The following is a 20,763-nucleotide window of genomic DNA, read 5'->3' as shown; positions in this document are numbered from 1 at the left end:
CTGGCCCTGCTCCCCCACCCGCCCTTTCGGTCTCCTGGTTTCTGTAAGCAATAAACCTGGGCAGACCGGACACTGGATCCGGCCCCTTAGTGCACAAGGTACTCGTTTCTCTTTGCCTCATCTTCTTCTCCTATAAAACAGAAATAATAACAGTGCCGCCTCCGAGGGCTGCTAAGCAGCTTAAATGGGACGATTAAAAGATTTAGCCCTGCGGCCAGCGCCTAAGAAGTGCTCGACAAACACAGTCCATTGTTGCAGTCTGTCCCTGGACTCAGCCTCGCCTTGGTTTGGGGAAGCACAGAGGTCACCCTCCCATTTTACAGAAGGAGAACGCAGAGAGGTTCCGGAACTTACTACAGGTGATCGGTGACTCAGGAACAGGAGTCGGACAGACCTAGGGTGCCCCAGTTTCTACTCCCATTTCCTTGTAGTTTTGGACTTGAATCATTCTCTCATCACCTCATGTGTACAAGTCCAGGCCACCCTAGGAGACAGCGACAAAGGTTTCTCCCGTGTCCCTCTTAACTCCTTGGTAGTGCTGGGCTGTCGAAACCCTCAAAACCTAAATAGGGGGAAGGCAGACAGACAGCAAGACAGAAGCAGTTCCCTGATTGCTCCGGGCTCCCCAGAGAAACCCGAAGTGAGCTGAGGACACCAGCACCAAACAGGCGTGTCTGGGCGGTCCAGGTATCCAGCAGCGGGGAGCAGCGCCCAGGTGACTCTGGCAGCCACAGGAGCTCAGGGAAGATACCTAGCAGGCCTGGCGAGTCGGGCTGGGGACACTGATTCTGAGGCAGGAGCTTCCCCAACGGGACAGCCACCAGAGGCTGGGCTGCTCAGCTTGCCCACAGGCCTTGTGGTCCTACGGAAGGAGGCTCTTGGGGAAATGTGGCGCCATGTTGAAAGCTGGCAGCCAGTCCAACTCACTAGATGTTTCCCTGCAGAAACATGGAGGCAGGGGTGGGGAATGGGCACCCACAGGGAACGGGTTATCTCCACAGGGAGGAGAGTGACTCCGTAGAAGGGCATTTCATTCAGCCTTCTGAGCACCACTTCCTGTGCCCACCCAGGATCCCTGCACACCCTCCCTTCCCCTCCCCTCCCCTCCCCTCCCCTCCCCTCCCCTCCCCTCCCCTCCCCTCCCCCTTCGGGGATCTGAGCCATGCAAGTGTCTTTGGGCAAAACCCATACATCTGCAAATCCACCAGGGTGGATGTCGGCCCCCGGGTGGACACAAGGACAAAGGCTTTCCAGGCAGAAGGGACTCTCCACCTGACCTTCAGCTCAGGAAGGCAAGAGTCATGCCCTTGTTCATTGTTCTCTTCCTCACACAGAGGCACAGAGTAGACACTAAACTGTATCTGAGGAACAGCCGAATGAACTGTCCTCAGAAAACACCAGGGTAGAAGCTTCCACGGCCTTCTTCCTGGACCCATGTCAGTACCTCACAGGTCCCTTCCTGCCGTCTCACCTCGGTCCTTTCTTGTTTAATCTCTGATTGTTAGGTCAAGAGTCTAATAAATAAGCCTCTCCAAGTTCTTGAATGGTGATAAGGCGTCCCCTCAGCCTTTGCTGGAATAAGCAATCCTAAAAATATCTTTCATCACTTCCTCGGCTCTCCTCTTGGCCCGTCTCCAAGCCCTTCCTCACATTTCCTCCTTGGACCTGAACCTGAGCATTCCTGGCTGGCTCTGCCGGGGAAGAGAGCTCTCCTGTGGAGAAGCTTGAGGTGGGGGTGGTGTGGGGGTGGGGACTGAGACGTGAGAGCAATTTTCCACCTCAAGGGCCTCCAGCCAGGAGACTGCCTTCCTGCCTGGGTTTCTGAAACTCTGCTCATTCAACCGGTCTTATCTTACCGCCACCAACCCAGACTCCTTCCTGGCATCCTGGGAGATTAGTCCCTCCCCGGCAGGGTACAGTGTGATGATCTCATGCCATAGCTTTTGGCTCCTGACCTTCATCGTTTCTCAGAACTGCTTTAGGGAGGCTGTTAGAATGCAGATTCCCAGGCCCCATCCTCAAAAATTCCGGCTGGGGTAAAGCTCAACCAGCTTGTTCTTAACAAGAACACCAGGTGCTGATGGTCCAGAACCCTGTCCACGGGCCACCTCTCCAGGAGACCAGAGGGTGGAACGAGAGGTGGACGGCTCCCGCAAGGAAGCAGAGGCCTGATGTTGTTGCCCACGGCAGGCAGGAGGCAGATGGAGAGATGGGGCAGGATACCAGCCAGGACCTTGGGTCTAGCCACCGTGGGAAAATGAAACCCTCTCCCACCATTCCCCCAACTCAGGGCCCAGAGAAGCAAGCAGTCGGAGAGGGAGAGGCGGATAAGCCCGAGAGAAGAGAGAGATGACACGGCCTGGCCGGGCAGCTTCTGTAGTGACAAAGGTTTCACAGGGTGCCAGGGCACCAAACAGGCAGAGACTGGATGCCTGGTTGACAGGGACATCTGATGGCTGGATAAGGGGGCAAGGGCGGGCAATGGTCCGCTTCCACACTGGGTGAGTGGCCCCTCAGTGACCTGTGAGGTTGTCCAGCTGCCCCCCTAGTCTCTGCCTCTGTCTTTTAGGACTCATTCCAACAGCCCAGCTCAAGGCTTTTGAGCTTCCCCAGCCTAAACGCGAGCAGAGAACACTCCCCCGTTGCCCCTTCACCCCATCTCTTCGCGGGACCCTTCCACAGTCCTGCACTCCAACCCCTAGATTCAACCAGGCTCCGGGTGAACTTGCTACACCCTCCCCAGCCGCACATCAGGGAGCTCTAGGGGGTCCCAGGCAGCATGGGGTTCAGGAAGCCTGGCCCGGGAATTCTGGCTGTGCCACTAACAAGCAGTGTGAGTTGGGGCAGGCTCCTGGCATTTCTGATCTCTGGTTTTCTTCATCTGTAAAGGGAGCCCAGAGTGTCTGTAAGGATCAAACCATGAGATACACTGTGAGGAGGAGCCTAGTGTGAAACACTCACTCCGAATGTTCTCCATGGTCCTGCCATGGTCATGTCTGGGGGAGAAAAATGAAGGGAGACGCCTATTCAGTTTCTCTGGTGCTCAAGGAGGTGAATTCAAATAAAGATGCCCTCGCCATTGCTCCTTCTGCGTGGTGGCTGGCACTCTCTGGAAAGGGAGAGCTTGACCAATCAAATAAATGCATGCTCTGTCGACTAGACAGCTGGCCTGGCCTCGTCACTGGCCTTCAGACAGCCTCCCTCCGTAAACCCCAATCCTAAGCAACTCTGAAGTCTGCAGACTCCAGCCCAGGCCAAGTTCTGCCATCAGTGCCCAAACCAGGTCACCTGTCAGCCCTCTCTCTCCGCATAGCCCCCCCCCCCCCACCCACCCAAGAGCAGACTCTAGGCCTTCCTGTTTAAGCCCAACCTCAAATGATCAAGTTCCAAAGAATTGAAATGCCGTGAAAGATACACCACGCAAACCATCCTGAAGCTCGTCCCGCTCTGGGGCCTTAGAGGCTCCTGACGGTTGTACAACATCAAGTGAGGTCACAGTGGCCCAGCACGGAAACTCAGGGTCAGGGGGCGTTCTGGTTGGTGGCCTGCCAGTGACAGTGTTCATTGCTCATATTCAGCAGCTTTGGTGAAGAAGAGACCCTCCCCGGCAGTGCTGGCCACTGGGAAAGACCTTTCTGCTCACAGCCTAGTGATAGTACAAGGAACTGGGGTGTTTTGCAATACTTTCTACTTTCCAGAGCACGCTGAAGGTTAGAGCTGGAAGGAGCCTCGGGGACCGTTTCGTCCCACATCCCCTTCACATCTCCACTTTTACAGATGAGGAAACAGGAAGTGACCTACCCAAAAGCACCTTGGGAGGGAGGGGCAGAGCTAGAATCCAGACTTACTGGCACCCTGCTCTTACTCTGAACCCCACTGGGAGGGGGACAGGACAAGGGGCTAGGAAATGTACACAGTGCTCAGCAATCATCTTTCGTTTCATCTTCTCTAACCTGTGAGGTAGGTGTTCTTAGTAGCATTTTAGGTGTAATCTTGTGGGAGGGGGCTCAGAGGGGTTAGGGCGCTGGCCTAAAGTTTCACAGCTGGTGTATCTGGAGCTCTGTCCCTGGGAAGCCAATTAGGACAAACTCTATTAGAGACTTGAGTTCTTCCAGTTTATCTGGGCTTAAGGGAAAAGGGCCCCTTGCCTCCCAGGCAGGAGTACAATAGTGGGCATCGTGGCGGGAGGTGGGAGGGAAACTCGCTTCCTAACTTCTTACCCTCACAACCTCCTGAGGGGACTGTTCCCAAGGTTATACAACTATTGGAAGTTAGTGGCAGCTCTTGAGATCAGGCCAACATGAAGATCTTCTGTTCTTACGCAGTTGGCTTTCTCTGTAGCCCTCCACCTTCATATAAAAGTCCCATGATGGGGACAGCTGCCGCGACCCAGAACTTAGTCATTTACTCACGCATTCATTCAACAAACTCCTACCGAGTGCCAGTCATGTGCCAGGCAGTGTGTTAGACGCTGAGAATGCCAAAGTGAACAGGACAGCCCAGCAGAGACAGACGGGCTGGGTCCACCCTGGCCCTTGAAAGATGGGCCACCAGCCTATATTCGAATTGACCACTAGCCTATATTCGAATTGGAGAGACAAACAGGTCAACAAGGAATTTGTTGTTCATCATGCTAGGTGCCATGATAAGGCTGTGCAGAGGCGCGAGGAGCCCAGAGAGGGGCACCTGGTTGTGCTGGTGGATGACAGAAGGAAAAAGTAGGCTGAGTTCAGAAGAATGTATAAATATAAGCCCAGCAAAGAGAAGAAAGGGCATTCCAAGAAGCAAGAGTAGATAGCATGAGCAAAGGTGTGGTGACACAAGTAGCCGGGCATGAATAAACTGTACCTGCTTAGAGAAAGATCTGGAAGGGTGTGTGCTTAGCTGCTAAGGCTGGTTATCTCAGGAAAATTAGATTGTGGAGGCTTTTGCTTTCTTATTTGCACATTACTATTTTGTTTGAAATTTTCGCGATGAGCAAGAATTACTTTCATAAGCAGAAAAAAATAATACACAAGGAGATAATGTTGCGTGTGTGATGGAACTTTAAGAAGCATGGTGTTTGAGGAGCATGAAATCGGAGGGGGAAACATAGGGAGCTGTCGAAAGTCCCCAGGGCCTGGAGATGCGGTGAGTCTGACTGTAGGCCCCAGGCAGTGGCTGGAGTGCTCTTTAACTTGGTGAGTCCTTTCCTGGGATGCCGTAGGGCAGCCCAGGGGGAATGTCCATCAACTTGAGCTGATGTATTCGCACCAATCCTGGGGTGCTGCTGCCCATCCCCCCCTCCCCCAGCTAAAACTCCCACTTTCCGTTAGGCTGGGACCAGGCTGAGGTGAGCCGAGGGGTGGTTTCACTGGTAAGCATCAACGGGTCCCAGGCTCCTAACTGGGGTTTCTCTCTGCCCCTGTCTCTGTTTTACCGCCTCACTCTCCCAGCCTGAACTTGAGTTAACCTGGTGAAGGACAAAATGCCTGAAGCTCTTTGAAGGTCATTTATAAAAAAAAAATATTTTTGATCTTATTGACCTTTCAAAGGAGTTTTCTACAGAGATCACTTTTCTTTTAAACACACTCAGTATTAGTAAGAGCTTCCTCTATTTGTCCTTTGCCAGAGAAGGAGGAAGTTATATATAACTTGCAAACTATAATTCAGGTGAATCAATCAAACACACACATATTTACAGTTTCTTCATTCAGTGGAGACTGTAGGAAATGGTTGCAATTTGAGGGACACCAACAATGTCCCCAGTCCAGAAAAACTTCTTCACTGCTGTTTGAAATTTTATTTAAGGGTTAGGCACTTCTCACCCTCTCCCTATAGAGGGTTTTTTTTTTTTTTTTTCCTTCTTCTTCTTCTTCTTTTCCCCTATGACAAATGCCCTGGAAAAGAAAGGTTGGGAGTTAGATCCCAATAACTTAACTCAAGTTTGTTGGTGCATATTTCCCTCTGTGGGGATCACAGTCCGAGATGGTATTATCCACTGCTTACAGGGCTCAGAAGGGGGATGGAGCACCCGGGGACAGGGGGATGAGGGGAGGAGTCCAGCCCACTTAGCCCTCCCTCCAACAACCAACTCCTGATGAAAAGACCAACTTGGATTTCCCTTCAGGTCCAGCAGGAGGGACTTAGAGTGATTTTCTAGGTCTCTTAGACTCCATGTACCATTTCCCATGTCCTACCAATGCCTAAAATGCCTTTGCCAAAGTCTGTGCCTCTCAATCTAGGGGACTGGCAGGGCGGGGGGTTCAGGGGAAATCAGAGAACCCCAAGCCAAGGGAAATCTTGGTACAATCCTAGAGCCTGCTTTTACTCAGAGATCTGGCAAGGTTTGGGCGGTGGGGTACTTTCATACTATGAACGAACCTGAATGTAGAGCGTAGTGGGATAGGTCACTCACACGCACTTTTGAGGAAATACACAATTCTTCGATGACTCTTCTGAAGCTGCTCCCATCTGGTCTGCTCTCTTCCCTAATTGCTGTTATTTGGGGTTTTCTGGCAGCTACCTTTAGGTCTTTCAAAAAACATACCACTCCGTCCCTCCTCCCTGTTCCTGCCGGCACAACATTATTGTATATCATCAAAGTTTTGAGCCTTCAGTGCTGTATCTATGGGTTGAGTCTAATAATGACTAAAAATCTATGATGCCTTTTTCGAGAAACGTCGTGCCCACTGAGCACGGCCGAGTGAGGCCTTCAGGCCCCCGTGGGGACGCGGTCAGGGCTCCCTGTCCTTAGGGAGCCTCATGGGAGTCGGAGAGGCACAGGGCTGGGCAGCCTATCAGGGCCCCGTTGGGAGATAAAAGCGAGAACAAGTCAATACCCAGTGGAGGCCGCAGCTCCGCGGAAGGCGGTCCAGTTACAGTGTAACTGGCTATCAGTTATCTAATGTAAATGGCTGGTTATCAGATCCTCTGGTTTGGGGTAAGGAGGTGGGGGAGGGCGTGAAGAGGGCAGAACCCTAAGTGCGCAGAGTGGGAAGAAGCTATGAAATGGGGGCCGGGGGTGCCCAGAAGGGCAGTTTGCAGCAGAGAGGAGGCCCGGGGAGCTGAGAAACCTCGAGCACCTCACAGGTCTCGGTGGGCTCAGCTCTGTTTACCTTCAGCTGGTCAAGGACAAACAGAATGGGCGTGCTGAGGTGTTGATCATGCCCTTGTAAACACAGCTTCCCTGCATTTAATGAAGATTAGATTTGGGGAGGTGGTTTTGGGTGGTTTAAGTAAAAAAGGTCTGAGGGGCACCCGGGTGGCTCAGTCAGTGAGACGTCTGACTCTTGATTTTGGCTCAGGTCATGATCTCACAGTTTGTGAGTTTGAGCCCCACATCCAACTCTGCGCTGACAGGGCAGAGACTGCTTGGGATTCTCTCTGTCTCCCCCTCTCTCTGTCCCTCCCCTGCTCCCTTGCTCTCTCTTAAAATAAATACATAAACTTAAAAAAAAGTAAAAGTCTGACTTTATATAACATAGACTCTTTCCCAAAGAATGTGGAGCCATTATCCTGAGGGAAAGAAAGCTTCCCAAGAGTACTTATTGTATGATTTCAATTATACAAATGAAGCTATAGAATGGGCAAAATGAGTCTGTGGTAGAAAAATATCAGGACAGTTGTTGGGTGGGGGTGCGGAGGGAATAATGGGGAGGGGGCATGAGGGAACTTTCTGGAGCCATCACCAAGTTCCGTATCTTGATAGGTGTAGGCATTTGTCAGCACTCATACATGGTACACTTGAGATTCATGCATCATCACGTGTAAAACTCAAAAGAAGTAACTGCAAAGGATATTGAATTCTTGTTAATGCTATGATGCTGAAGTGTTGGCCAAATGGGTACTAATGTCTGCACCTTACTTTAAAATACATCCAAAACTACGAGGGGCGGATGGATGGATAGAGGGATGGAGAGCTGGACAGACGAGGGGTAAAGCACAAGTGGCAAAATGTTCATGGTAGAATCTAGGTCTATGGTGCTCGCTGTAGAAATCTTTCACCTGTTCCGTAGGTTTACAATTTTCATGATCGAACATGGATATAAAGAGAACCCAATCATCGCGGCATCATCCTAGTTCCTTAGGACCCTCTCAGCCCTCTCCAAGCCCTCTCCAAGCCCAGGATCTTGCTTCATTCAACTTGGTGGCTTCTGACTGAGCAGAGAGGCAAGGCACCCCTCTTAGCACTTGTCGCGCGGCTCCCCTCCCCCCCCCCCCCCCCCCCGCTCTGTCACCTGAGTTCACTTCCCCGGGCAGACCCAGTGACCTGCTGACCACTCCAGATGTCGTGGGCCCACCGGGCACAGGGAAATGCTGCATCTCACAGACTCCTCACCACTTCCCTGTTCTAAGGACCAAGGAATCTGCTTCCTTGGTAACTGTTTGGCCGGCAGGCAAGCAGCCCCTCTCTGCTGTATTCCAAGCCCAGAATCTCTCTCTCTCTCCCATTCCCAGGCACAGAAATCAGTAAGGGCTATAGTTCCTCTGCACCTCTTACTTCGCTCTTTTATTGCTTTTCTTTCCGCCCGGGCTTGAAGATGTTCCCCAGGAGGGACTTATTTATCCAGCTGCCTCTGGGCGAGTCCAGTTTAAGGGTCTCCCCACCCCCACCTTCATCCCCACAACTAGAGAGCTAAGCCTTTCTTTCACGCTTGTGACGACTGCCATACTTCTTTCAGAAGGTTCCACGCTGTTCAGTCTCTGATTTAAGATTCTCACCCCAAACAGTTCTCCTTTGTGTCTAACTTAAATCTTGCATGCTACTTTTCTGTAGAAGCCAGCAAATCCTGGGGCCTGGGTCTGTGGCTCTCGGCATGTGGGTGTTCTCATGTCGGGTGTGCAGGGTGTGTTTGTATAATTGGTGGGGCAGCAAAAACAGGGGCACTGGGGTTAAACCAACCTTTCTTCCCCACTGGCCCTTTATCCTGAGCTCCACCCAAGCACCTGGTATGGCTGACCCACTCGAGGTGAAAGAGCGAGGCCCCATCCCCCCCCTCCCATCACCAGTCTCGCTGGGCTGAGGACTTCCCAGGGGCAGCCTGGCGAGGTCTGCCCCAGCTGGTTAAGCGGCCCACCCAAGTTTACACAATGCCCTCTTTTCAACGTTGCGCTCAGCGTCCAACGCTTCCTGAGCATAAGTCAAAACACGCCGTTTTTCAGCCTGGCAGGGTACAGAAGTGAGGACACAGGCTAGAAGGCAGGAACCTGGAGGTCTGGTGCAAGCCTGGGTATTTCCCAGCTGTGAGTAACGCATCCTCAGTTTCCACATACGTAAGACGGGGATGAGTAGCCCGTCCACATCACAGGACACGGCCAGCAATTAGATAACGCATGTGCACGCTCCCTATAAACCGTAAGTATTCAGGGGCTCCTGGGTGGCTCAGTCGGTTAGGCGTCCGACTTCGGCTCAGGTCACGATCTCACGGTTCGTGGGTTCGAGCCCCGCGTCGGGCTCTGGGCTGACAGCCGGAGCCTGGAGCCCGCTTCGGATTCTGTGTCTCCCTCTGTCTGCCCCTCCACTGCTTGCACTCTGTCTCTCGCATTATCTCAAAAATAAACAAACATTAAAAAAAAATTTAACCGTAAGTATTCTGCAAATGCAAGGAGTCATTAAAGCATTTTTTCTCAACCTCCATTAGTGGCACAACTACGTATGTCACCTGCCTGCCATTCCCAGGGAGACTATCAAGGACAGCCTACAAGTTATCAACCCACAGGGTGCTTTCCTGACCCTAAAGACTCCTAACTCTTCCCCGTGTCTTCTCAAGCAGGAGGGCTGAGCCCTCACCCCAGGAGGGCTCACCTTCACTGGGGACCTCCATCATGAAGATTCTGCTGTTAGAGATGTGGAGGGCTGGACGTCCCCGCTGACCCCAAACTGGGATCCAGAGTCTGGGTGTGTCTGATGAGCCCATGAATCAGAAACCCTCCAGACCTCTCTTTGCAGGAGAGAAAGAATCTCTGTGGTCAAGTCTTTGGGACAGAGAAGGAGAAGCCAGGAGATGGGCCTCCATTGGCCCTTTGCAAGCCGAGCCCTGGGAATCGGTCCGGCCCTCACGGCGCTGGGTGCGGGTCTACAAGCAGAAGCTGGAGGGGACTGTGTCCTCATCACACTCAGGCCCGTGTGTGTGGTGAAAGCTAAACCCCAATACAGTGGAGAGAACCCTACTACCGCGGATTCCAGAACAGAGGAGTTTTTCTCCAACAGCCCTAAACAATCTCAAGGTGAACAGTCCAGACTGATGGAGCCCTCAGCCTCGTGAGGTCATTGGTGGGCTCAGATCCTTTCCACGTGTCGCTCTCCCATTTGCCAGGCCACTGTAATCATGCATAGTGGAGGCTGGGTCGCCAGCATGGCATGGGAGGTGTGCCCAACACTTTGAGGCCAGACCCGGAAACGGCCCCCGCCCCTCATTCTCCACTCCACTGCTGAGGGCTCGTCATGTGGCCACACCTCACCGCAAGGAGAGCTGGGAAATGGAGTCCAGCTTGCCTCCATGTGTCCCGCTGTAATACTGTCCCCAATGGTAGACAGCGATAGTACCCCGGACCACAGCACCACCAGGGCTGGGCCAACACAACGTGACACAGATTGGAGAAAAGCCACCACCCGCACTTCTGTGTGACACGTGACGAGGATGTCAGTTACATTGTGCACTGAGACCGTGGGCCCTGAAGGGGTGGAGCTCTAGGACACAGCCCGGAATTCTCAAGGAGGGCCCCTCTCTCCGTGACTGGTGGACAATAGACAGCAAGAATGCGTTTGGAGCAGAAAACCCCAGAGACACCCAGAGCCTCCCAAGGCTGACCATGGGAACCTGCAGCCGAGGAAGGGACCCAGGCTCTGAGTCAGAGGCAGGGGACGCAAGCCAGCAAATTGTGGGAAGATCACAATACCATGAGCTCACCACCTGATAGGGTGTGGCTGTACCTAAAGCCCACTCTAGAACCCTTGGGCCCTCCCAGAGCATGGCTGAAACCACAAGAAAGAAATGATTCTTCTAACTGCCCTGGGACAGGACCCAGGATGAAGGCATTCAGTCAATGGTAAGCACTTGCGTTAGTATGCCGAGCACATTTTGGTCCGAAAAGGACACAATAGAAGCAGAACACCCAAATCCTATGCTGCAGGAAGGTAGCTTTTTGTAAACCATTAGAGCCAAATCCCAAACAGCCCGTGGTCAGGTATCTAGCTTCAGTTATCACCAGAGAGTAGCATAGGAGCATAGATGCAATCAGAGCAAACAGGGCAGGCTTCATGGAGGAGGTGTGGCTTGAGCTGAAGGACTGGGACAACTGAGAAGGGAAGGGAGAACACGTCAAGCCGAACGGGGAGGCGGCGCGAAAGAAAGGACAGTGTTGGGGGGGTGGGTACTCGGGAGCTTCCCTGTGTGTTTCACGCGTTACCTTGTCTTACCTGCCCAGTGTCGCTCTGACGTGGGTGCTATCATGATCCGCATTTTGCAGAGGAGGAAACTGAGAGCTCAGAAAAGTTCAGGAACTTGCCCGTAGGCACACAGCTTGTTCCCGGGGAGCGTGAGCCGATCCCATGTGGCTCTGGTTGACGGGGCTGCTCTCAGCCTCCTTGCCAGGGCCAGCAGCGGCGTCAGAACCTCCCAGGCAAACTTGCCGCGGCCCTTGGCAAACAGCCCTAACGGTCACACCACAGGCTGATGAGCCCCTGCTGCTTCTCAGCTCCCCGCTCAGTGGAGAAGCCTGGGTTCTGCCCACAAGCCTGGCGCCCTGCCTGCCCCCTGAAGATGTCTTCAGTGGGAATCACAGCCAACAAATGTACCAGCGGGACGAGACAAGCTAAATGCTCAAGAGGCTCCCAGGGAACAATGCCGCTCTGTGAGTAGCCGGGGCTGGAGCGCGTCCCTGGAGCACTGACAGGAACTAGCCCCAGCCGACCGAGGCGTCCCCAGGACTCCTCAGGACCTACTCACGCTGGAGCCTGCTCTCTGCACTCTGGGGGTTAGGAAATGCCCTTCTAGAACCTTTGGACCCCAGAGCCACTCAGCCAGCTTCTGTCATACCCACCCCTGCCTGCTGAGACCCAGAAAAGCGGCCCAAGCTGAAGTCCCAGAGCGCCGTCCCCTAATTCCCTCCTGCATCCTCACACTGGGACCACGTTCTTAGGAAATTCTGTGCACAGCGGGCTCAGGCCAGTCAGGCTGAGCAGCCTAAGGGACCCTGAGTATGTCCCCGGCTGCAGCGGAGGCTCGGTCCCAGTCCCAGTCCCCACCCCGAGTGGACAAGCCCCTTCTCCAGGGCTGAGAACCTAATCCCTGACCATGCTCTCACCCCCGACTTAGCCCTTTATGAATAGCGTGGGGCAGGGGGTTTGCTGGAAGGAGGGAGAGGGAAGAATCATGGTGCTAAGCACCCTGACCTTGGAAGGTTAAAAAACAAAACAAAACGAAACGGAAAAACAAACTGCAATAGGAGGCCCCTTTGGGAGAGGGGCGCTGACTTGTCCCCCAAATAGCCCCTGGGAAAGAACTCAGGGTAGACACGACCTCCCTTGAATGGAGGGTAGCTGCACCTGTAAGACTTTGTTCTTGCAAAGGCTCGTGTGAGTCTAGTGCGAGTCTGACACTAAAGAGTCCAGTTTATTCCTCAGGCAGGAGGGCTCAGGACCTGCAGGGTCAGTGGGCTCACCCCAACCCACCGGATGGCCAGCTGCATCAGGAGCAGGTGAAGGACCACAGGCAGAGGGTCACCGGGGAGGATGGGGGCGAGGAAGGGTGTATACGTGCCCTGAGTCCCACTCCCTCTTGGAAGAGCATCCCTGCTGTTGTTCAGCACCCACACCACAGATGTTTACACTCCCAGTCACGCCCTCTCTCCTGGGCACGTCCCAGAGGCAAAAGGGGACAGTGGGGGGCCAGGGCTCCAAAGCCCAGGTGCAGGTGATACAGTGATGGTCTTGCTTTACCACAGCAGCTCGGGAGAAGAGCCTTTCCCGAATCCCTTCTGCCAACTGGGTGCATCCCGGGAGGCTGTGAGGTCAAGACCTGTGGGAAGAGCTCACCACTCCTGGTCCCCTGGGCCAAGGGAGCAGGAGCACTCGTTGTGCAGGGGGAAGAAGGGTGTCCGCCAGGGTGAGGTTGAAGCAGTCGGGCATCGGAGAGCCGATGGAGAGAAACAGTCGTGGGGGAGGGGGGCGTGTGTGCGTGCCCGAGGGAAAGGACCTTACCTTATGAAAACACTTCATTTTTGCCGTGTGTCCCCTTTCACAGATGAACAAACCGAGCCCCGGAGAGGTTAACGCTTTGCCCAAGGTCGCGCGACTAGCAGACCCAGAGTCAGGGTTTCACCACGAAGACTGTGTTCTTCCCAGTATATCTTGATGCCTCCCAAGGGCAGGCGATACGGTCCCTGACAAAGAGCTGTCAGGGAGACGACACCTCGGGGACCTAGGACGCCCCCACTCTTGCCAGCAGTGGGACTCAGAGAGCACAGCCATGACCCTGGGAGAAGAGCGGCCTGTGTGATGGGGATGGTGGGTGAGGAAGTTGGAAGCACTGGACCGGGTATTGGGGGGCAGGTACCTTCCATTCTTGCTCTTTCCTGGAGGACGAGAACCGGGAGAGGGGACGTGGGAAGGCTCATTTCCTTATGACTCTCCCAAGGTCACAAAAACGACACCTGCTGCCCCAATTCTCTTGCAGCCCAGGCGAGGCCCTGGAACCCACGCTTCCCAATTCCGTGTTTCTCCAGCTACCACACTGTTCCCCGAATTGTGGGTCTCGACCCTCCATACCTCACCCTTAGAGGCAGCCCCTGTACTCAGGTTAACGTGTGCCTGGCTTAAGGCCCCAGAGCAGATTTACGGCCAGGAGGCCATCAGTCAACATTAATAGCCTGGAACTCACCCCCTCCCCACCTTCAGCCTCGTTCTCAGCATGTCCAGGGCGGTGTGAACTGCCTTGAACACCCTCACCCAGCCGGCCAATTTCTGGTTCTGAGCAGAATCTTTTCTCTGTCTGGAAGCCGCAGGACTGGCCCACCCAGGAACTGCATCCCCAACACGCAGGCCTGCTTTCCCCAAAACCCCTCCCTTCATTTCTGCTTCTCCCAAACCCCTCCCTTAACAAAGTCAACTGGAACTCAGTGAACAGGACAGTGCCCCTCACGTGCCCACCTTGAAAGAGCATCATGTCTCTGGGTAACAACTGAGTGACACCCAGTTGAATGGGGACCGGGAGGGGGTCCCCAAGTAATCTCCTCTTCCCTTTGTGGAGGGAGAGCTTGGTGTGTGCTGGAGTCCTGGGGCGAGCACCGACCTCAGCCCTGCCACTGCATCCCTGGGTGACCTTGGGCAGGTCCCTCCCATCTCTAGGGCCTCAAGCTTCTCATCTGTGACACAGGGAGGTGACTCAGATGAACCCTAAGGCTCCTTCCTCTTCTCCCTGTTCAATAGGTCTGTGACACTCCCTTTCCTCTGACCTCAGATGCCTGGGGGTCTTGGCCAGCTCCAATCTGACTCTCCCCTGAGAGCCTTTACCCTCCACACTTCAGACCCTGTTCCTCGGTTCCTTCCAACGTACTGTCCTCCAGCCGTCATTGTGTGTACTCTGAGAAGCTCTCGACCTGCTCCTTTCAGAGTCTTGACCTCCAGGGACTGGCTCTGAGAGGTCTTGTGTCCCCAGAAGCTGGCACCGTACTGGGCACATGGCGGGAGCTCCGGTTCCCTGAACTGGAAGGCCAGACACAGGTTGGCTTCCCCCTACTCACCCTGCCTCCCATATCCTGACTGGTCTAAGATGCTCACAGCTGGGGCACTGAGCCCCTGGCTTCCCTGGGGGAAAAGGTGAGAATTGACCTTGGTATCCCTACAGCCCCGATCGCTCCCATGCCCTCGTGAAACTGGCAGCCGCAGGGCCAAGTCAGACCTTGCCACCTCAGGGCAAGGTGGTGAGACTTTTCTGTCCCCAGCCTTGAGGTGTTTGCTTAAGTCACTGCCCAAAACATGATCCTGCCCACACCTTTGGCACAGGCCCCGCACAGAGCACACGTGCAAGCAGCCAGCAGGTGTAGATAAGGTGACAGGCCCAAGGATGGACAGAGGTGGCAGAATTAGCCTCCTTCTTGGGGGGTTAGCCTCAGTTCGCTCATCTGAAAACTAGCTGTGCCCTAACGGGACCAGCTCAAAGGTCACGTGTGTCAGCAGGATAATCTGTGACTACTTCGGCCTTGTCGGCATAACTCAGTAAATCCCCCAAACTTATTCGGTGTAAGTGTGTGTGTGTGTGTGTGTGTGTGTGTGTGTGTGTGTTCATACTTCCTCGTGAAAGTGGCCACCCTGGGGTTTAGAGCGCAGGTCTCTGGGCACAAGCCATAGCAGGCCCTCTGTGCTCCCGTACCTCCCACACCAGGGGAAGTCTTCTCTGACCTCCTTTCTTCCCCATCAAGGGCTGAGACGGGTGCCTCCGCTCTGTTCTCCCGTAGCACTCCATGTTCTAGAAGACAGTGTTCTCTTCATCCCCTGTCTTCCCCACCAGAGCGAGAGCTTTTCAGGGAAGAGATTGTGTCGTATTTATCTCAGTATCCCCAGAACAGGATCCAGGCACTCGATAAGGGGTGTTAAGTGAATGAATGAATGAATGAATGAATGAACACAGCTTTCAGTCCTGGAGGTGGGGTAAAGTAGCTTTGCTAGCAAAGGACAATCTATGCTGCTCCACTGAGAGGTACGGTGATGCTCACCTGTTTTCACTGTGAAAACAGTGATTGAACAAACCTCAAGACTGAGCTGCTTTGGAAGCAAAACAGTAGTGTTTTTTGCTTTTCTCTCTTTGTTTCCGAGTCTGTCTTTTTTTCTCTGTATTTCTTCTTTTTAATGTTCACTGATTTTTGAGAGAGAGAGACAGAGTGCAGGCTGGGAAGGGACAGAGAGAGAGGGAGACACAGAGTCCAAAGCAGGCTCCACGCTCCGAGCTGTCAGCCCAGAGCCCGACGCGGGGCTCGAACTCACGAACCGTGAGATCATGACCTGAGCTGAAGTCGGAAGCTTAACCGGCTGAGCCACCCAGGCACCCCCATTTTCTCTGTGTTCCTACTGCTATCATCTGTCTGTCCCTCCATGTCTTTGTGTTCTTCCTGCCAGCCCTAACTCTGTCTCGTGGTTTAACTCTACCCAAGATCCCCCTAACATGCCCTTTTGAGCCATCAGAGCTTCTACCTTGCCTGTCCTCTGCTCATCCAACCTCTGGTCTGGCTTCCTCCTTCCCGGGTCTCCCACCCATGACCGGGGCCCAGATTCTGAGGCCTCCATCCATCTCCCTCGGTGACTTCACAGAAACCTCTGGGCTCATCTAATCCCTCCTCCCCTAATGATACAAGATCTACCTATCTCGAATTTTGCCAAAATGGCAGGAGAAGGGTTGGAGAGGAGAGCTAACAAGTTCTCAGGCCCAGAATCTGTTCTGGAGGCCCCAGCCATCTTCCTCGAGGTTACTTTTGGAGATATACCTAACAGGGAGACTGAAAGTGTCTAAAAGGCGGGATCTCGTATAGGGCCTCATTCCTACCTTTTCAGGTTCAAACGTGAAAGTGATATAGTGGACAAAACATAAGATTGGAAACTATAATATCCAGGTTTGATTCCGTCTCTTCCATCCAGATCTTTCTGACCTGTGGTGAGTTATTTCACTTGAGTCAACCTCAGATTCTGCATCTGAAAAATGAGAGCAACATGCCTACGATACATGATTGTTATAAGAATTAAACCAGATCACCTGTGTCGAAGCCACATGTTACTATGGAAAGTCAATCACACTCAAGGGAAACTGACTCACATTAACAAAACTCACACTAGACCAATTGGCAGAGCCGAATGCCCATAGGTCATTTAAGAGACAGATGTACCTTCAGGCAGCCCCAGATGCTCCAGTCAGTTGGGCAATGCATTCTCTGTTCTGAAGGAACCAAATTCCGACCAGAAGTTTCCTCGTCAGGCATTGTACCCCAGGAAGGGGACTTAGTTGTTTGATCTTGATGGCCACTGTCACCCTGGCTATAGGGAGAACCAGATGACTCATCTGCTTTCTAGGAATTGCCTGCCCAAAATTCAGAATAGGTCAATGCCACTGGACAATGCTGGAGATGCCTAGACAAATCCCTGCCCTCTGGCTCTGCTTTGTTTAAAGACTCCATCACACAGGCCTTTACTTATTCCATAAATCTATCCTAAGCTCCTTCTAAGTGCAGGAGCTAGGTGAGGTGGTAGGGATACCAAAGCGAACAAAACTGGCACTGCCCCACCCTTCTTGTGGAGAACCAAGCCTTTGGAGAAACACTGACGATGGAAGGCATAACTACCATCAGTCGTGATCAGCGTCTGGTTACCATGGTGAAGCAAAGGGAGTCATGGGAACCTAGCAGCTAAGCCAATGCAGGAGCCTGGGGAAGTGCTCCTGGAGGAAGTGGCCATGCACACATCCTTCCATCAGCAGGTGGCAGGGCATGCCCCTTACCCGGTGGCAGGGTGGCTTGCCGTTCTGGCCCTCTTTCATCATGTTCAGGCCCCTGGCTACACCCTGACAACTCTCAGTGACCTCTGGCATTTCTCTCGTCCCCACAGGCAATGCATCTGTAAACTCTCCCCTGGGTTGGGCTTACAGACAATTCCTTCTTTCATTCATTCAACACATATTTATTGAGCCCCTACTAGGTGCCGAAACCAGCTCATTTTGCCTTCCCGCTGGGACTTTCACCCTGGCTTCCAGGGAGGCCTTGCCGAAGCACCCCGTACTGGTTTCGGCCCACCTCAGAGCACCCGTTTTCTTCTGGAGAGATGGGAGGACGATTCAGAACCAGAGCAGCGTTGCTCCAGATGTCCCAAAGAAGGAGCTCTTGGCATCAGGTGGGGACTCTCCTTCCCGGGAGATATGTCAAGAAAGTTCCCCCGACCCTCCTACCCACCCTCTTTGAGGTTCTCCCGCAGCGCTCGGTGGACATGGGATGGGCAGGCAGCTCTAATCCAGAAGGCAGGTAGCAGCCTGAGCAGAGCTGTGACCAGGCAGACATTAATTCCTGGAAGTGACAGAGGCCTATGACTTAGAGACTTGCCAGCCTTCCTGTCACCTTACATATAGTTGCCATAAGTCCTGTCTCTTGAGCTCCTTTGCCTGATCCCAAACCCCGATGTTCCCCCTGCACCCACCTGGGAAGTTAGGAGGGCGAGGAATATTTCCCCTGTGGCACTGGTGGGTAGACCAAGGCGCGGAGCTTACGAGTGGCTTAAGGGCCGGGACAGAACTGGGAACCGGGTGTCCACTGCAGCCCCAAACCTCCCAAGGGCCCTCAGGGCTTCCTCAGGGCTCATCCCCTTACTCAGGGGCGCTCAGAGGTCTACCGTCCCTCCAACGCACGCCCAGCTCTCCAACCTTCAAAGCATGCAGCCCCGGGACCCCACCCCTCGGGTGGCCTCAATGGGTTCCATTGTCCAAGAGGCTCTTTGGCTTGACCCCAGCCCTACAAGCAGCAGGACAGCAGGCTCGGAGAGGGGTCTGCCTTGTCCCCTCCTCAGGCTCTGCTGGCTGCCTTGGGGGAGCCTGTGGGCCAGGGGCCCCGCTGAATGTGACCTATTGTCTTCGGGGTGGATTTAGGAAGTGCCAAGCTCCCATCAAGCAGCTCTGCTCCTCAGGTAAAACAAAAAAAGGGCTGTTCATTTGGGAACTTTTTCCCCTTATCTCCTTTTCCTATCTCCTCAGGCTTAGCTCTGGTGTAGTGTTCAAAACCACTTCCCCTCGGAGCCAATCAGAAGCCGGGGCTCACCCCGTGGCCCTGAGGTAAAGTTATTTATAAACGCCTCCCTGGATTATTTGAGCAGAGCCCTTTCGCACACCTCGGAACACCTTTCGGCTCCCTGCTCCCCAGACACACCTGCAGCCCTGCCCAGCCGGCCCTGCTCACTCACCGGTAAGCCCCACCCAGCCCACCCCACGGGGCTGGGGGTCATCCCTTGAAGAGGGTGGGCACCGGGGGGCACCCAGAGGAGGAGCGACAGGAGACAGCCGGCTACGGGGGTGGGCTGTCTGCCAACCTGAGCACGAGTGGGAAAGACGCCGCGGCCCCTGAGTCTGAGAGCCGCCCCCAGCCCTTCACATCTGAGGAGCCCGCGGGGTCCTCACTCCCGTGTAAGGACCTCGGCTGCAGGGCAGGAGGCAGCGGGGAGCTTGTAGGATGGAATCTAGTGGAGGAGGCCTGCCAGACCCCAAAACAGAGTGAGGTGAAGGAAAGGGCTGGCTGTTTTGCAAGGGCTGCTTTCCTCTGCAAAGGAAAGAACAAACATCTTGGGCCTTCCTTGGGGGAGCAGCCTTTGAAGCTGCTGGCTGCACATCTCCCCTCTTTTCCAGTCTTGCAAGCAAAAAGCACGTAACGCTGGGCTCCCCAGCCTGCTGTGTGGCTGTCTCCTTCTCCTTCTGCCCCTTAGATGCTCTCTTGCACTCCTGTATCTCTCCACCAGCTCGGGGCCCCCACATGGTCTGCATGGAGTCCCGTTTATCCCCATTAATCCTGAGGGGTTGGAAGAGGCGGAAGGAAGGGAGACGGAGGGTTAGGAGAGACCGAGCGAGGGAGCAGTCCATCAGACCGGGGGAACAGGACCCAGGGGACGTGGCTCCCAGGTGAAAGCTTCCACACAAGAGGGTTTTGGTCCGGACGGTGGTTTGGGCCAGCTCCCCCAGCTCCCAGCTTCCTAACCCCCCATCCTGAAGCTCTGAGGGGTCCCAAGCCACCCTCAGAAAATGCCCCCATTCCTCAAAATCAGACCGTGAGGTCTCCAGCCAATCTTTTCTCTTTCTAGCATGAACCCCCCACTTATACTTGGCCCTGTTGAATCTGAGCCACCAGAAGGAAGACCTGAGTTAAGAGTGTGCCCCTAGGAGTGGCATGGTGCCCCAAGTAGGGCAGATGAAGAGAGGGCCATGCCCCTGGATGGCTTCACTCACAGAGACAACGCTCTCCCAGAGCCCCCACGGTCCTTCCCACTCCCTCTTCAAGCCCAGAGCCCCACAATCCTCCCCACTCCCTCCCCACACCCAGAGACCCACAGTCCCCCCACTTCCTTTTCACACCCAGAGCCCCATGGTCCCCCCACACCCTCCCCACACCCAGAGCCCCACGGTCCTAGTGTTCAGAACCTGGCAACCCCCCCCCCACCTTGGGCAGCATGGAGACTAACACACATGTCCCCTCCACCACCTTGGCCTTCCCAGCACCTCCCACACTCCAGCGACTGTTCTAAATACCCATTTGTAAAAAACCCTGGGGGCAGAGATGGACTCTTCTTCTACCTTTTAATGTCCAGAGTCTTCCTAGAGATTGACAAGTAGTGGGTGTTGAGTGAGTGTGTGTTGATCTGGACTGAATAACCACAGCCAGCTCCCTGAAGGAAGGAGATACCAGTTCGGTGCTGACCAAGCTCTGGAGTCCTTGAACCAGACCGAAGGGCCCTTCACTGGTCTCCTTGTCCACTCGCCCGCTTCCAAGTAAGACTAAGCCTATTTTAAGTGTCTGTTTCAGGGATCCCGTGACCTTGGTCTGGGCTCACTGCGGGAAAGTGCTTTGCAAAGTCTGACCTCAATCCCTTTTGCTGGAGCCTATTTCCTCAGCCCAACTGCTGTCCCCAGTAGGGGAAGCAGAGAAGGAGGAGAGAGTGGCTGTACCGAGGGGATTTGGGGGGTGATAGCCATGAATCTCTCCCCTGCAAGGGTACCAGTCCCTAGAACTGCCAGAGAGCGGGAACACAACTCAGGGATATCGCATCCC

The 20,763-nt window shown here is 54.1% G+C and overlaps 1 protein-coding gene across 1 annotated transcript in view; it reads left to right on the top strand.

Moving 5' to 3' along the window:
- Nucleotides 1-18,761: 18,761 nt before the first annotated feature.
- SLC26A9 (solute carrier family 26 member 9) overlaps nucleotides 18,762-20,763 on the top strand; it is a 28,227-nt gene continuing 26,225 nt past the window's right edge. The window contains exon 1 of the mRNA XM_045048679.1: nucleotides 18,762-18,912. The gene's annotated coding sequence lies outside the window, so the exon portion shown is untranslated. The remainder of the gene's footprint in view (nucleotides 18,913-20,763) is intronic.

This window comes from Felis catus, chromosome F1 (genome assembly GCF_018350175.1).
Source record: "Felis catus isolate Fca126 chromosome F1, F.catus_Fca126_mat1.0, whole genome shotgun sequence".
NCBI lineage: Eukaryota > Metazoa > Chordata > Mammalia > Carnivora > Felidae > Felis > Felis catus.
The sequence above is the reverse complement of the archived record's forward strand: the minus strand, read 5'-3'. Positions and strand labels throughout refer to the sequence as shown.